The sequence below is a fragment of the Bubalus kerabau genome, chromosome 11, assembly GCF_029407905.1.
Source record: "Bubalus kerabau isolate K-KA32 ecotype Philippines breed swamp buffalo chromosome 11, PCC_UOA_SB_1v2, whole genome shotgun sequence".
In the NCBI taxonomy this organism is placed as follows: Eukaryota; Metazoa; Chordata; class Mammalia; order Artiodactyla; family Bovidae; genus Bubalus; species Bubalus kerabau.
In genome coordinates this window covers 67,829,107-67,846,412 of record NC_073634.1, presented here as the reverse complement: position 1 = coordinate 67,846,412, position 17,306 = coordinate 67,829,107, and the positions used below count along the sequence as shown (strand labels likewise).

Below are 17,306 nucleotides of genomic sequence, written 5' to 3'. Positions count from 1 at the left end.
AATATGTACACATGAAAATGTCTGTTTCAGAGCTGTATTTGTTGATGGAAAGTATTCAGTTTAAAGTTGCCAAATAGCAAACTTCCAATTTTGATCATCTGTAATTTACTTCACTCCAGATTGTTTAGTCATTTTAACTTAAAATTTTTATAAATGACCTCTTTTTCCACTCAAATGTCTCACTCAGAGTTTACTTACAATTTCAGATACATTTTATAGAAATTCTCTCACACATGCATGACTTGAAACTTTTGAAATTAAATCTTAAATATTAGAGGTCAGTATTACTTATCTGCAAGGTATGGCTCAGTAACTAAAATTTCACATCATCTTGATCCTAGAATTAAACCAATAAAACCAAGATACTCATGATAGCATTAGGGGTCTGACTGTGAAAAAGTGAATTTTGAGGTCTTGTACCCCTAGGATCCAAAACACGCTAAGACATATTGTCTGCATAAACATATCTAGAGTAAGAGATTCTGCCTGAAAATCATAGCAGTGCCTCTGCTCTCCAACATATGTAAGAACACATGATCATACCTGGTTTTAAGACAAAATTGCAAACTTTGCCATCACAACAGGTGATGAAACAACCACCATCTAAGTAACCATTCATCTGATTCCAAAATTTTTATTCAGTAAAAATATTTGTATTTATTTCATCACTTTTACTTTCATATATTTTCCAAATTTTTAGTATTAGCTATAACAACCCCATCAAAATAAGAAGAAAAAATTATATTTTTACATATAAAAGTTACACAGTTTCATCCTAGTCTAATTTAGGATAATGTCTAAGTGGACTTGTTATTCATATCTATTATCAGATATTTACTATATTTATATCTTTGTCCCCAAGAGGCATCTTATGGTGATGGTGGGTAATTTTAGGTCAGAAGCAGTTATGATCAAAAGGTTTTCGGCTTCAGAGAATGAGACCAACTTTTCAAAGGCATAAATGCACAGCAATTCCAAAAATGACCATGTATGTCACTGGGGGCCACTCGCTGCCAGTCCTGTCGTTCCATGAATGAACCATTCCATAAAAGTGCCTATTAGTTCATTTTTATATATTAATTGTCTTTGAAAAATAAAGGGAGACAATGTTGTTGGTGGCCCTAGGGTTTTCTTCTTCTAAAAAACTTACATTCTTGAATCAAAATTGAATCTCCAGCACAGTTTCATCCCTATATTTGGAAGCACGCCAGTTGTGTACATGGGACTCCAAGCTTCATGTTGTTTGATGCTGAACTTGACGCCTTTCTCCCCTGTGACACAGTGCCTCTGACAGATGGGATGGACTGGGCTGTCCCTTAGTCTAGCCCCTTCCACCCATATCTACCACATTCTCTCTCTCCTCCACCTCAAAGCAGGTGCCTTTGAAAGGCTTGAATCCAAAGATATGGGTCCCTCTGGCTTCCAGGCTCAGGCTGTGTTATTATCTTTCTGTAATATATCTAAGTGGCCCCTTCCAGCGGCTGGTGCGCACCTAAGCTGGGATCCCCCTTTCCTGTCATTCCCTCACCTCTACCCCGACCTCCAAAGGCCACCCCCCTGCTTTCTGTTTTGTCCATCACCTCGGTTTCTTTTCCCCTGTTTCTGACCTGCACTTTTTCTGGATCAGACGCAGGCAGGTTGAGAGGTAATGAGAACCAGATGGACAGAGCGCAGAAATTGCCCAAATGGGTATGAGAATGTGGGAGCTGTCAGGCATGGAGAGAAGCTGGAATTTTTCAGCAATAAAATGGGATTTATCGCCACTCTACCACAGTCATTGCCGACAACCGTTTACCTTGACAGAAACCCCATTCCAATAGGCCATGCCGATGCAGATTCTTTTTTCCCAAAGAGTGATGATTGGTATTTGTTCTAAGGCTCAAATGGCCTGCACTAAAGGTGAAGCATTAGGCCAAAGTCCTGTATTCCCCACTGAGGCAAATGAACCTGCTAAAATAAGTTCCTTCCACAATGGCTGTGTAATTGAAACCAGAAAGTGAGAGAATTTGATAAATTGCTTGACCCTGAAGGAATGTTAAGGTCATAAATTTTCATTGCATTTTTTCCTCTCTCTTTTTTTTAATTTTTATATATTGATTATATTTAGTATTTGCTTCAAAACTCAACAAGCTTACAGATCATCAGTTGTGGCCTCAGGGGAGAGCACGGTAAATCATCAACTAAGAGGGTAGGGGGCATTCTCCCCTCATCTTCCAAAGAGGAATGTCAGCTCCTCAGTATTCCAAGGACAGTCATGGAGGTGTCTTCCATCTCAGAATTATTCCAACTTAGCACGCAATTTGTCCTGGCATGGACAAAGAAAAATCCACAGGAAAGATTTTTCTCAGAAGGGTGCTGCTACACTTCTATCATTCAAGAATGATGAACTGTTAAGAGGCTGGCAATCCGTTTGCAGCCGTCACACCCACGCCACCCCCCAACCTAAAATTAATAACAATTGGATTTTAGCTAAAAAACCATGATCCTCTTGTTTAGGTAAATTGAAAGTGTGCCTGTGTACGTGTGGTTGAAAGCACCCATATTTCTGAGTGCTGGTTTTGGCAAGTCCATTTTGAAATTTTTCAAACTTACTTTTTTAAAAATCTGGGCTATCTTCATGTGGAAATAAAACATAGGTCATAAAAACAGTCCAAGTCACATGTTACATAATATAAAATGGACTAAAGTACTCAAGTATCACGTAGTAGCAAATTTCTACACATCTTGCTTTAAGGTTTTACTTGTTTTTCTAAAAAGTGAATGAACAAATCTTGCCAGCATTTTAATTTTATCTGTATTTTCTACCGATTGTTTATAGTGATACAATATGAAGATATATACTCTCTCAACCTGAAGGTTAAGTAATTTATTGATAGCCAAAACTTCTCGTCCTTGAAAATTTTAAAGCACAATCTATCTCCGGGGTATTTGTAAGCTTGGCTTGTTCTCACTGTTAAATAGGTAAAATCAGAAGTATTTGACCACTAATGTATAAATTTTATGTTCAGAATTTTCAAGATTCAGGAGACCCCCAGATGGGATCCAGTGCAGAATTTCTGATTAACTATTGGGACAATTTCCCTAATTTAGGAAAAATGGAGTCGTGCTTATTTATTTTCAATTATTAATTATCAGCTTACAGGCAGAAACCATTGCTACCTTAGGATGTATTAGAATTAAAAAAGCACATGCATTTTTTTTCAGGATAATCTAAACTATATAAGGTAATTTATGCTTCCTTCTATAAAGTATTATCAGTAAGGGGTAAAGCTAAATAATCTCTAGTCCCATATCCTACTTTCTTTTGTTCAAAAGTAGTATCACCAACATTTATTAAGAGTACATATTTCTATGTCAAAAAAAATTTTTTTGGTCAAGTAAAGAAATGGGAAAGAGGATCCACAAAAGAGATGAATTTCAAATCTTTATTCCAAAAATCAGATAATTTATGATTGATGGAAAATAGGAAGTAGTGCCACAGTTCTCAAAAAATTGGAAACTGCCACCAAAGTACAGGGGAGATGAGAATTTTCATATGTTATCGCTTAGATGCATATGCATATTTCAATAAGAATTCAGCAACAATATGTTTTCATCTTTTAGAGAAGGGATCATGATGTACACATGATCTACTTTAAATCTTGTGGCTTTGTCAGTGTTAAAAATGAAACTTCCTTCCCCACACTTAAAAATTTGTCACAAGGCTGTTTCAAAAAATAAATAAATATATGCATATGTATACATATATAAGCATAAATAAAATATGAACAGAAAATGGCTTCAATCACTAATATTTTTGCAAACTAATGTTCAGCTGATGCAACTCAATTTTATTTTGCATCACATTAGTGTCATAATGGTAATGACTAGCCTTTATTCACTAACAGTTTGAGTCAGCACTTTGAGACATTTTCAAATTAGGTCATACAGCACATTTGTGGCTGATACAAAGGTTGATTAAGAGAGCCGCACAATTTTAAAGTGATGCGGTGTGAGTTGAATTAAGTTCTCTCTGATACTTACGGGAAATGTGAGCCACCATAACTAAGCAGAAATAATGTACGGGCTATGGGGGGAGAATATATTTCCACAGAGTGCTTGAAGTCGTACTCATTTACAATTTCACAAAGTCCTCTGTCTGTTGTGGAAGAATTCTATCATGGGGCCTAGAAACAAGCAATGAATTACAATAAGGAAACTGGAGGCTTGGTCCCCAGCCCTGTTTCAGTGAAAGTCAGTTTCTGCCTTCATGTCCCTTTTGATCTTCTCCATAAAGACCTTTTTTTTTTCCTTCTAGACACTGTCTACTGCTTTTCTGAAGTCAGAATGATCCCATGTCACAACCAAACCATCTACCCATAATGTAAGGAGGCCAGGCTCAATTGCTCTATGCAAGCTAGACGTGGAGGCAGGGGAGGAGGCCTATTTAAAGTGATATTGTCACGGAAAATCCATAATCTCATCAAAAATTTGAAGGAATAGGATTTTATTCAGTTGCCCAGCACGTCAAAGAAATTTAAAAAAAAAATAGCCCCTACAGATAGCTTTTAATTAGGTTTAAGTAATATAAAAATAAGAGCTGAAACTCCTAAATTGTTGGTTTGTCCAAAAGGGCAAAAATGCCATTATTATTAACACTGGACTCACTCCATATTGCCTTCTCCACATCATAAAGTAGCCACAGAAGATTTTATATATATATATATATATATATATATATATATATATTATTGTGCAAGTGGTCTTAAAAGCCAAGAAACCTGGAAAGAAACCCTAACAGTGGATGTCACTGAACTGAAAGAAAGTCTCCTGGGTTTGGCAAGCTGTGGTCCCAGGATGCAAAAAAAGTTAACTATAGTTTCTCTTTGCACATACACCTTGCTTGCTTTGCATTAGCATTCTGAAGCATAATGCAATCAAACCACATTTCACTTCATGTGTTTGGTGAGTGTTTTCCAATTCTAGCCTCCCATTCAGACCCTTCTGTATTCCTGGAGTCAGTCCTTGCCCAGAGGCTGGGACAGCATGTACCATCCTGCCCCTCCGGACCTGATCCCTCCAGTGCATTCTTAGTTTCTTTCCATCTGCATTTTCACAGAAATCTGGACTAAACTTGTTTTCTTGGGCAAGACCACCTAAGCAAAGTAAGAGAAAGGGTTCTACCAAAGAAAAGGTGTACATGCTGATTGTTTTTTAAATAAATGCGCCTAAGTAGGAACATGAAGTCTGAACAACCATAGTCATTCTCAATGTTTATAAATATATTCATAGTCCCGTCTCCTGAAGATTTTCATGATGAGAGAAAAACAGCTATCAAATCTTAGAAGGAATATAAACAAGAACTCTTGGAAAGAAAGAAGGAGTGGGGAGGGAAGGGAAAAGAGACAGAGGGAGGGAAGAGAGAGGACGAAAGATTGACTGCAGCCCCTTTCCCTGTATTCCAACAAAGAGCTGCTCGTTGGCCACCAACCCCTTCACAGATTTCTGTGCTTGAGTTGTGAAAGATCACAGTCCAGGACAGGAATACACAAACACTCTCTTCAACTTTGCTGATGACTTGTGACACCACATAACCAATATTTTTAATGTCATAACTTGAATTTGAATTCAAGCTGGGCATGACTGATAGTGCCTTACCTATTGATTTGCCATTAGGGTATTTTGATCTGTTCTATTTTTGTCATTTAATATAGTTGTATTCTAGAGCTTTCATTTTTCATTTCAATCTCACTTCTAGAGCACTCAGTTCCAAATAGTTAGCTTGTCTCTTCAGAACACTGAGTAATTCTTATTTTAAAGTACCGTTTTGAATTGTCTGTCTTCCTTAGTTACTGTATGACCATCTATGCCATCTTCTGCCTGGTTATTACCAATACTCACCATACATCCTCTTATTTGTGCTAATAAACCTACTCTACTTTTTTTAGTACCTTCTTCTGCCAGGATCATTTTGTCAAGTTATAAGTTCCATGTGTTTATTTTTCAGGGCTTACCCAGAGAATAGTAACTATATATGTAAATATTATAAACAGACATAATTATTAGAAGAAATAAACTAGACAATATGAATGCTCCCCTACTTATTAAAAAATCAACTTCTAAAAAAATTTGAAAAACCCCTTGTTCTTGCTAAACTCCAGAGGTTGCTCTGCCCGACTCCAATTATTTATCACAAAAACAAGAGTCGTGAGTATCTTCAAGTGGAATTTCCTGTGACTCCGATGAAAACATGAAAACTGGATTCAGTCTGCCAATTAATACTTGAAGCGGTGGTGGCAGTATGTCTCCAACACGTACATTTTCATTTTCAACACACCCCTGGTGTGTGCAATCACTTAATTTACATTTTCAAAAGGTCACTTGTGGTGCTAGCTGGGATGGATTGTATATTTTACTTATTTGGAAGTAGGCTAATTTGCCCAGCCAGGGAGACGCACTTTTTCCAGCCACTAGGATGACATACATCTGAATCAGCCATCATATCACAACGAATAGGTAAAAGTAGTTTTGCCATTTTGTTAAGCAATTATGGGAATACTTGAGTTCCTCCAACAGTTTAATTTAGTACATGCGAATAGCATCTAGTGAGGCATATTTATTAATAGTGAGGGTTTTTTTATTATTATTTTGCAGGATGGATGCAGCAACATTACTGGAGTTCAATATGACTTTTGATGATCTGGCATGCAGAGATTAAATAAGGTTAATCCTCATTTTATATGCTAATAGGATATTTATAATCTCTACAGCATATCCAATATAACGATTTTATTCTCTGTTGTTCAGACAGTATTTCTTATTAGTGAAAGAGAATACTCTTACATTTACCACAGACACTAGTTTAATTGGGCTTGAGTGCATTGTGTATAATTAGTCCACTTCTCTAATATTTCATCTATAATTACACAATGAACAATGTGCTTAAATTTCATAAAATTGGTGGGTTCAAAGAAAGCCTTCCCCAAAATGAGCAGTCTGTTTTCAAGCTTTCCCAAGCCTTACTAAGAGCCTGATGAAAATATGTTGCAAAGCAGTGTGAATTTCTTAAACTCTGAATGGATGCCGAAAGCCTCTGAGGCTAAAAGCAAGAAGAATGTCCCCTCCAGCTCCACTCATGCCACCCAATGACAATGTTAGTGGCAGACCAGCCTGGTCTGGGCCCATCTGCCACTGGAGAAACAGAATCAAAGTCCCCACATACCATGTTCCCAAGGTCTCTGTAAATGTCAGCCTTCAAGATGGTATTTTAAATGGCAAAGCTATTTGGTTTGGAGTTTGGATATTTAGAACTCTTTGGGGCAAACTCACATCAAGACAACAGCCCATGAAGTTTTATCATGGAAACCAACTTTTAGTTTTCTTGGGGAACGGGATCACATAGGGAAAGAAGGTGGGGAAAAAAGAGAGAGAAAGAAACTGATTCATGATTTTGGGAGTTCCTCCACCAGGACCCTGGTGGGCTTCAGTCCATAGTATTGCAAAGAGTCAGACATGACTGAAGTGGCTTAGCTCGCTACTGATCAAAGTTAGTTTGGGCCTCTGAGTGTGCATGTCTGAATTGCTTATCTTAGTTCAAACAAGGCTATTTTTACACTATCTTGATACTTACTTGCAAAATTTTAAAAAATAAAAAGACTTCAAGGACAAAAGAAAAATGGATTATAGGGTTTTAGGAGTGTTTTTTCAAGGGACATAAGAAGCCTCCATTTTCAGTGCTATCCAGCTAAGGGGAGTCAGCCAAAGTCAACAGTGTGTCCACATGGCCCATCAATGTGCCTTCTCTTATATCCTTAAAATATACATCCTATAAGGCCCCTCCATGGTTCTTACTTCCTCACTTTGCCTTTGAACATGTTTGTTTCATGTCTACCAAAGAGAGTGCCAGTTGCCAAAACGACTACTGTGAGCCAGCAGCCTACCAATGGCCAAAAAGAGCCTGAAGACTTCAAACAGAATCTCTTACCTTTTGAACCAATAGCCTACAAATGAATCCATTGGCTGCTCTATCTGTTAAGGCAGAAAAACAGAATCATCATCGGGTACTTCAACAAAAGGATTTAAACTGGGACCTACTTCCAAAAGTGCTGGAAGAACTGAAAGGCCAAATGGAGACCACAAGAGTTGGCAATAACAGGAAGCCACTGCCATCCTTAGACCAAAGGGACAAAGGGAAGAGGGCAGGTTCTGGAACTTCAGAGGAGATGCTGTCATTGCCAGTGAAAGTGTTAGTCGCTCTGCCGTGTCCAACCCTTTGCAAATCCATGGACTATAGCCTGTCAGGCTCCTCTGCCCATGGAATTCTCCAGCCAAGAATACTGGAATAGGTAGCCATTCCCTTCTCCAGGGGATCTTCCCGATCCAGGGATTGAACCCAGGTCTCCTGCATGGCAGGCAGATTCTTTACTGTCAGAGCCACCTCCAAACCAGGTGGGAGGTTGAGGTGCTGGGGTATCCCAGTCTCCTCTCCTCCTTGCTCAGAGTCTCCATTTGTGGAAGCCAGATGGCAATGTATCAATACTTTGAGTTGGCAAAGAATCCACCTGCAGTGCAGGAGGCCCCAGTTTGATTCCTGTGTCAGGAAGATCCGATGGAGCAGGGATAGGCTACCCACTCCTGTGTTCTTGGGCTTCCCTTGTAGTTCAGCTGGTAAAGAATCTGCCTACAGTATGGGAGACCTGGGTTTGATCCCCGGGTTGGGAAGATCCCCTGGAGAAGGGAAAGGCTACCCACTCCTGTTTTCTGGCCTGGAGAATTCCACAGACTATAAGGTCCATGGAGTCACAAAGAGTCGGACACTCAAAGAGCGACTTTCACTTTCACTTCATTTTCAAGCTCCCTAAAATACAAAAGAGTAAGGAGATAGCAGGAATTGGTCTAAGAGCAAACAGATAAATGACCAAGCACAGCTCCTTCTCAACAGCCTTAAGACTTTTGTATGAAGATGAAATTTGCTGCAGATATCTGGGTAAATACAGTAGAAGGAAACTGATATTTATTTTGGATTCAAATTCCTAAGGTGCTATGCTGAGGATCACAGCTAGGAAAATGGCTGTCATGTGGAAGCCAAACTTTCGAACAGACTCAGCATAATTTTGCTGTGTGGATTAAAGAGGGGGCAGGGTAATGTGTCATTTTCTATCTCATTGTGGCCCACGGACCACAGAGCGAGGCACAAGTAGAGATCAATTGACTTCAACATGGAAGCAACCTAAATGCTCATTGACAGATGAATGCGCAAAGAAGATGTGGTACATATACATAATGGAATATTACTCAGCCACAGAAAGAGTGAAATGACGCCACCTGCAGCACATGCATGGACCTAGAGATTATCATATTAAGTGACGTCAGAGAAGGACAAATATCACATGATATCACTTAGATGTGGAACCCAGAAAAAAAGATACAAATGAACTGACTTTGAAAACAGACTCCCAGATGTAGAAAACAAACTTATGGTTACCAAAGAGGAAAGGGGGAGGAGAGGGATAAATTAGGATGTTGGGATTAACATATACATGGTTCAGTCCGTGAGTCCGGAAGATCTCCTGGAGGAGGGCACAGCAACCCGCTCCAGTATTCTTGCCTGGAGAATCCCATGGACAGAAGAGACTGACAGGCTACAGTGCATAGGGTTGCAAAAAGTCAGACATGAATGAAGCGACTAAGCACACACACACATATAAAATAAATAACCAACAAGTACCTACTGTATAGCACAGGGAACTATATTTAGTATTTTGTAATAACCTATAAGGGAAAAGAATCTGAAAAAGAACACATGTTTGGGTGTATATGTGCTGCTCAGTCACTCAGTTATGTCTGACTCTATGACTTCCTGAATTGTAGCCCACCAGGCTCCTCTGTCTGTGGTATTACCCAGGCAAGAATGCTGGAGTGGGTTGCCATTCCTTTCTCCAGGGAATCTTCAAGACCCAGGGATCCAACTCCCGTCTCCTGCAACTCCTGCATTGCCAGGCAGATTCTCTGTGCATGTATGTGTATGTATATATATACACATACATTTGTAAATATATATGCTTCTGCTGCTAAGTTGCTTCAGTCGTGTCCAACTCTGTGCGACCCCATAGACAGCAGCCCACCAGGCTCGCCTGTCCCTGGGATTCCCTTGCCTGTCCTGGGACTCCAGGCAAGAACACTGGAGTGGGTTGCTATTTCCTTCTCCAATGCATGAAAGTGAAAAGTGAAAGTGAAGTCGCTCAGTCGTGTCTGACTCTTTGCGACCCCATGGACTGCAGCCCACCAGGCTCCTCCATCCATGGGATTTTCCAGGCAAGAGTACTGGACGGGGTGCCATTGCCTTCTATGAATGTATGTATATAAAACTGAATCACTGCTGTATACCTGAAACTAACATGATATTTTAAATCAACCATACTTTAATTGTAAAAAATCTTGACTTCAAATGCTCTGGTTTCCATGGATTTTGAACACCTCAAAGTTTGCTTGAACAAGAAAAGGTTTTGTCCAGAGACACTTTGCTGTAAGCTGAATGGGCATCAATGTGTGGTCTGTGTTCTCCACCCTGCTTTCCACTGTACTGCCGCTATGTAGCCAGTTCAACTAATTTTAGACATTGTTTGTATTGTCCTCATATTCCTCAAGCTCTTCTCCCTAGACACAAGCTAACACTAAAGGGCTTGTTGTTCAGGCTTGTGAACAAAGCCTCCTTGAAACCCAGACACAGGTACACTTTTCAAGGTTTAGCATCTTATCTTCTTGCTCCTCTATTTTCTGCCATATCACTTGCCCATTAAAATGCATGTTGCAGTTAAAAGAGATTTGCATTTGGTCCTACAAAATGAAGAATTCATAAGTTGGCTTTTTTTTTCCCTCCTAACGAGAATCCATATTACTTGGAAAGGGAAAGGCCAAAGGGAAATTATTGCTATTTTAGACAGCAGCATAAATTTTCTTCCTATTTTTAACCTAGCTTTTAATTTAATAAGTTTTATGACCCTTATATTAAGTACATATGTTTTACAAGACATTGTGTCCCTCGAGTCACCCTGAATTTGCTCTACTGTACTAGAGTTAAATGAATGAATACTGTGTTTCTGATTGAAGTTTCACCCTGTATTTGATCCTTATAATATGCCAGGTAAACCTTCATAAAACAAAGAGGCGCAACACAATTTAAAGGCTATTTAAGGCTAACACACTGGTTTAAAAGAAATGAATGAATGGGTGTCCCTTTGAAGTATTTTAAATTTCAGATTTCTCTCCCACTGGTACTTGCAGAAAACAATTAAAGACATAGAAAATACTGGAAATGATCTCTGGTGTTCAGAATTGGTAACTAAATATACAAGCCCTTTATGTATTTATCCCATTGGCCAATGCAAAGGTAAATTTTCTTCAGATTAAACCCTCAAACTCAAATATGGTTCTCTTTTTGGTAATCTGAAGCGATACTAATTTCCTTATACAAGATGCTCCTGCTCATTTGAAAATGAGTTTGATGCTATTTAAACATAAAGAGGGTCCCATAAATCCTAAAACAAAGATTATTTGACTAATAACTCTGGTTATTTAAAAGAAAATTGTGAGTTTATAGCAGAATGGAGAAAATCACCTACAATGTTAGTGTGGAGGGACATTGGTAGCGAGTAGTTAGTTCATAAGAAGATAAATTTTCCTGCAGAGGAGCTGGAGGAGCAAAGCTCAAATTTGGGCTCGAAGTCATGTGTGTAAATATTGTAAAAATGTAACAGCCTTGGACTAGTGACAAAACTTGTTTTTTTAATTATTAAGATGTAACAGATTTTCACATTCTACCAGAGTATTGTACAGGAGTTATTGATTAGCTGAATATTCATCCAGAAAAAATCTTTATAATGTAATAAGATTTGTTTTGAAAGATGCTTTATAAATTTTCTGCTTCAATTCAGATTTTTGAAATGATTTTCCTATGCATGTCAAAGTTCAGTAAATCAATAGCCTACTAAAAGTGCATTTTAGGTCAATGGATTAAGGGTGATACAAACTCAAGATGGCAAAAATCAGCCTTTATACCACAATTTCAGATTATGTGCCAGACTGATAACTGTGTACACTTAAATTTAGTAATGTATCCAAGCCAATTCAAGAAGTCATTAATTTCTTTCCCATTCCTTTTGTTTGCTTTCGTCCTACTTCAGTGACTTTGAAGGACATTACTTCAGTGTGAGTGGTGAGTCAGTAGAACCTCCCTCAAAACTCTGTTCAAGAATTGATGTTTATTTCACAATCATATATAGGCTCAAGAATGGATATGTTGTCCTGTGATCCTATTGCGAAAAGAAACTACCCATTATTTTCCAAAGGAAAGAATCTCAGCTTCTCTATATTTCTTTTCAGAACTAAGTGGCTAATGTATTAGACCTGTTTGAAATCTGTTTAAGTATCTGGCACCTTGGAGGTTGTTTGCCTTTAAAAGGTTTTTTTTGTTGTTGTTCGCTTTTAGGGGAAAAAAAAAAAAAGGGAGGGTCTCTAATATCAAGAAACTCTGGGTCAGTCCAACCATCCACATTATGGCCACACGGCTGAGAAACACAGGTTAGAATGGAATGTTGGCATTACGCTCCAGAAAAACAAGGCCTGACCATTTTAGCCCGTCACAGGGAACTCCTGGTCACCTCCCAAGGGGCAAATTGATGTCAAGTTCTGCTGTCTGTCAGGATTAAGTGCCTGTTTGCTTTTTCACTAACATGTGGTTTGAGAACAAAGCAGCTCAAATCTCCTCAGCCCCTAACAAAGCATCTCAAATTGCTGAGTAAAATTCCTTAATCCCCCATCTTAATCTGAAAACACCAGCAGCGCCTGGTAGAACACTGTGGTCTCTTTTTGTACTGCTCTGCACTCCACCCACCCCCATCCTCCCCGTTCCTGACCAACTCCTCCTCAGCACGACCGTTCACATGTGCATTCAACTTGCCCCGAACGTGGTTCTTCAATGGAATATCATTACGTCTGAAACCAAGGTCACTTGATCCAAGATCATGCCGGCTCTAGTCATTTTTATTCCTTATGCACTTCATCGTATAATTCATTATGCTGTACAGTAGGAACTAACACAGCATTGTAAAATAACTATACACCAATAAAAATTAATTTTAAAAAGAAATATATGGGAAATCTCTCTACCTTCTGATCAATTTTTGCTGTGAACCTAATATTGCTCTAAAAAAATAAAGTCTAGGTTTTTTTTAAATGTTTAAAAAAAAGGGAAAAAATAAAGATCATCACAGAGAGATGAATTAATCACTTTCACATAAACTTAAAGGTATATGTATGCACAGGGTATTGTCATAAGTTTCAATAGACAGGACTTAGTGGCTTGTTTGCAATATGTCTCAACTCTCATCAGAAGTCAAAAGGATATGGGGCTTTTACGTACCAATTTAGAATATTTTTGCTAAGGTAAGAGAAGGAAGTAAAACTAACTTTAATGACTGGTTGGGAACTATGAAATACTCTCTGTTAACAAATGGCAAATGAATCAGCAATTGGAAAATATTGTCCACTATGTGCAGCTTTTCATGCATATTAAGGATCAAGGTTTTATCTCTTGACTAGAGTTGAAAGGCTCCAACCTTTTGCTACCTGAATTTTCAGTGTTGAAGTCTGCAGGTTGAAGTACATAAAACCTTACTTTCTCTGAAAAAAAAAAAAATGCCTTATGAGTTCAATGCTTTATTTGGGTTGTATTTTCTTACCAACTTCAGCTGAAAATAGGATTGGTAGATTTTACTTGGAGAAATTTTTTTGGGCAGCTACTAAATTAAGTTCTGGTCTTGGGGAAGCTGAGATTCATGGCAGTTATCTTTGTTTCTATTATTCTATAAGAAGGTTGAACAAGAGTCACTATAAAAGATAAATAAAATCAGAAAACTCTACTCCTTCACTCCAAAAATTTTATTCAACTGAACAGCAAGTTAAGATAGATCCTGATCTAGTAGACTTTTGTTCCTTTCCCCTTCTCTTTCACTAAATTCTCCTCCCTAGCACAAGTAAAGTGAAGAACACTCCTTTCCCTAGTAATCTTGTACTCTGTTGCAGTATGTATATCTCTGAAAAAATGGTAAAAAGCTTCATCAAGAATATAAAAATAGGAGAGCTAAAACTTCCCAGCACCACAGATATCTATGAAAATAGCACCTGTGCTATATTTAATAGTATCACTTTCTTCATTTCTCTTCCTGGCATTTTTACTTTGTACAAAGTCAGGCAAAGGGATAGAGCAAAAGGAGAAGAAGGGAAGCATATACAAGCATCCTCAGTTCAGTTCAGTCGCTCAGTCGTGTCCAACTGTTTGCGACCCCATGGACTGCAGCACGCCAGTCTTCCCTGTTCATCACCAACTCCCAGAGCTTGCTCAAACTCTTGCCCATCGAGCTGGTGATGCTGTCCAACCATCTCATCCTCTAGGCAAACATTCTTGTTCTAGTTTAAGCTTTCAACTGTCCGTTTGAGAAGTAAAGTTCCATTAGAAAAAAATAAAATATTGGAATTCAGATACAAAACAGCACATTTTTTTTCAATAAATTCAGTCATTCCTATAACACCACTATTTAAATAGTAGAAAAAGCACCCCCCTCCCAATTCAAGAATGATTATCCTTTACAAATGTCAGACTTTTAAGCTCATCACTTTAAATATGAGGAAAATAGACAATCTGGACAGTTGCTGGAGCTCCTAATTCATAAATCATCAAACATGAACCTTTCTACCTTAAGCCCAGGGTTGGAGACAATGACCTTAGATGGTCTAAACAGAACAATAATCTCAGAAAATCTTCACAGTACATTACATAATACATGGGTAAGAGCATGGACTCTAGTAAACCTATCTATGTTTGAATCCCAGTTTTCCTGTTTCCTGTGTAGAAGCTGTGTGGCCTTGAGAAAGTTACTTAACTTCCCTGTGCCTCATTTTCCCCTACAAAATGAGACTAATAGTCATACCAAACTCATATAAATATTAAATGAGTTACTACTTGTAAACTGTCTGCTATGGGAGTGACTGAATTTTTTTTTAATGTACACTTTTCCAAGTTAGTTTGAAAATAAGATTTTTCTTCTACTTTATTCAAAGAAAAAAACAGTTTACATCCCAAGGTGACAGCATGGGAAGAAATGAAATAAACTGGTAGAATAAGTTTTTTTTCTAGTTAGCCTTACCATAACAAAATAGAGAAAAATATACAAAGGCAAAAAATTTTGCAAATGTGTGAAATACATGAAAAAATATCGTTTTAGAAGTTCAAAGAGTTTAGAAAAGGATATGATGTGTTTCATGTTTTAATAGCCTACCTTAGTTGTAACAAATAGTTCTTTGAGAACTCTTGATTATTCTAAGCAAACTGTTTTGTTAAATAAGCTGTTGGATATTTAGGCCACATCTACCTTGGCAAATATTTATTACCCAGAGTTGGAGTTGAGCAAATAAATGCCACATTTTGTAATATCTTAACAACCTGAATTGAGATCTCCAAACAAATATTTCTGGTACAGTTGTTTGTTTGTTTGTTTTACTAATACACATGCTTACCTTAAGCAATGAATAAAATGGGCATCTGGGTTAAATTTTCTATCAAGTTTTTGGCAAGCTTTCTCATATACCCTTCTAGCTGTCATTTAAACCAGCATTCCTGGTTGCCTCATTGAAATAGTCATGAAAATATTTTCCTTCAATCTTTTAGCAAGTATTCATTGAATCTCTATCTGTGCTAGAATTTAGTTAGGTATTTTTAGACAGCAGTGAACTAAACAGACACAGTCCATACCCAAAAGCATAGAATTGGCAAAGATGCCTTGACAGCAAACGTACAACCATGTTGGAAAACGTTCTCACCCCTACTCTTCCAACCTGGATATGTTTGCTCAGCCACTTCAGGAAAAGGTGTTGACTGGGCAACACAATCTGTGAATTCTCAAGACTCGAGTTAAGAGATTTGAGTAACATTTCAAAGCATTCATCTTGCGTGAGTACAACCAAGCTCCACAAAGCTAAGACTGAGTGAAAAACAATGAAAAGGTCCTTTAATATAGCTCAACTTTAATGAGAGTTAAGGAATGTCCTCCATAGTCCAATGGTAGCTTAATATTTTATTTATTTAAAATTTTTTATAAAGGATAAAGTTCAGAACAAGAGATGCTACAAACCGCATATGAAATGCTTGAATATGGAAGGAGGAACTGCCACTGGAGAGGGACAAGGCAAGCAGTCAGAGAAGAGATTCTCTCTCTCTCTTTAGTCGCTAACTCATGTCCGACTCTTGCGACCCCATGGACTGTAGCCTGCCAGGCTCCTGTGTCCATGGCCAGGCAAGAATAGTGGAGTGGGTTGCCATTTCCTTCTCTAGGGGATCTTCCCGATCCAGGAATAAAACCTGGGTCTCCTGCATTGCAGGTAAAATGTTTAGGAGAAACTTAAAAAATTCCTCAGGTTATAACTCTTCTGTATAGGAATTCTTCAAGGCTTGATCCAATTATGTACTCATAAAGCCAAAGCCAAGGGTGCCATTCTCAGGCTCTCTAGTTAATTTTACCATATCTCATAGGTATAAATTACTCCTAAACCTGAATAATCTTTCTAAAAATATATTTGCAGTCACAGCCAACCAAGGGAAAGATACCAGTGAATCAATCTCAATATAAATTGATCAAGCTTTCAAAACATATTTCTTAAGAATACCAAGGCTGCATAGTATGATTTCTTTTGGAAGAATTTTTCTCTGTTGTGTATAAGAAACAAAAGTCAGAAAAAAACACAAAGAAAATAATGGTTATCTGTTTGAAGCATTTCCATCCCCCCATTTTCTTTGTCCCCACCTGTATTTTCTGTTATTTGTATGAGCTGAACACTTATGACATAAACCCAGGTGGCCACAACCAAAATGTCAGCTCTGCACATTTGTGCCTGAACAGAGGGCACTTTCATCTCCATCTATGAGACTCTGATTACACAGAAACCTACAAACAGCTGTCAGCCAATGTCTCACATAAATAAATACATAAATGAATGCATTGTTATATGCAGACATCCATACAAACTTTTAAAAACACCATTATGAATTGCTAGGATTATTATTAGTAACAATCACACATGTCTGATCAAAACTATTGTATTAGTAGTTCTCAAATTTTAAGAAGCATGAAAATCCTCTGGAAGGCTTAAGCCCCAGTGACTGGGCCTACCCTCAGGTTCTAATGAAGCAGGTCTGGGGGTGGGGGGCCTGAGAATCTGCATCTCTAGCAGGTTCCCAGAAGATGCTGGGATGCTTCTACTCAGAGACTCACTTT

At 38.1% G+C, this 17,306-nt stretch overlaps 1 long non-coding RNA gene across 2 annotated transcripts in view; it reads right to left on the bottom strand.

Moving 5' to 3' along the window:
- Positions 1-17,306, bottom strand: part of LOC129623262 (uncharacterized) — a 60,180-nt gene that overhangs the window by 20,099 nt on the left and 22,775 nt on the right. The gene's annotated exons all lie outside the window — the stretch shown is intronic.